Genomic DNA, 815 nt, shown 5'->3' with positions numbered 1-815 from the left:
TCCCGCACGGCTGCAGGAGAGGACACGACCCCTTGCTGCCACAAGGGTTAAAAGTAACCTGCGAAGAAAGCGAAGAGTCAGTGCCTGGAGGCAGCAGAACAATGCATTCCGCTGGAAAAAAGATTAAAAAAAAAAAAAAAAGGTGTTGGTTTCGGTGAAAATAATTGCGATCTCGAGGGAAAACAAACCCAGAGGCCGCGCAGGGTGCGCCGGTGGCAGAGTCTGCAGTTCACTTCCAGGAGAAGACGACAGGAAGGGGGAGGACATTTTATTAACCTTCACATTTCTGTTAACGCGAAGAGCCCGTAAGTCCGTCGGTGGAGGAGGAGGCCCCGCCAGTGCCTTACGTTCCTGAACACCAGGGACCTCTCGACAGCCGCCGAACAGGAAAAAAAAAAAAAAGAAAAAAAGAAAAAAAACCTAAGGACAGCACCTTAATCGTGTTACCGCATCGCTTCAGGAGAGGACACGAGCCCTTGCTGCCACAAGGGTTAAAAGTAACCTGCGAAGAAAGCGAAGAGTCAGTGCCTGGATGCAGCAGAACAATGCATTCCGCTGGAAAAAGATTAAAAAAAAAAAAAAAAGGTGTTGGTTTCGGTGAAAATAATTGCGATCTCGAGGGAAAACAAACCCAGAGGCCGCGCAGGGTGCGCCGGTGGCAGAGTCTGCAGTTCACTTCCAGGAGAAGACGACAGGAAGGGGGAGGACATTTTATTAACCTTCACATTTCTGTTAACGCGAAGAGCCCGTAAGTCCGTCGGTGGAGGAGGAGGCCCCGCCAGGCCGCCGCCGCCGCCCGAGGGGACGGGGACAGC

General features: G+C 51.9%; 1 protein-coding gene across 1 annotated transcript in view; it reads right to left on the bottom strand.

The window, feature by feature from the left end:
- The window catches only part of CALCOCO2 (calcium binding and coiled-coil domain 2), a 10,289-nt gene extending 9,732 nt beyond the window's left edge, over nt 1-557 (bottom strand). The window contains exon 1 of the mRNA XM_009330142.1: nt 434-557. The gene's annotated coding sequence lies outside the window, so the exon portion shown is untranslated. The remainder of the gene's footprint in view (nt 1-433) is intronic.
- Between the last annotated feature and the right edge of the window lie 258 nt (nt 558-815).

The sequence above is a fragment of the Pygoscelis adeliae genome, unplaced genomic scaffold (genome assembly GCF_000699105.1).
Source record: "Pygoscelis adeliae isolate BGI_AS28 unplaced genomic scaffold, ASM69910v1 Scaffold338, whole genome shotgun sequence".
NCBI classification, from domain to species: Eukaryota; Metazoa; Chordata; class Aves; order Sphenisciformes; family Spheniscidae; genus Pygoscelis; species Pygoscelis adeliae.
Note: the sequence above shows the minus strand (reverse complement) of the source record. Positions and strands in the feature narration are given on the sequence as shown.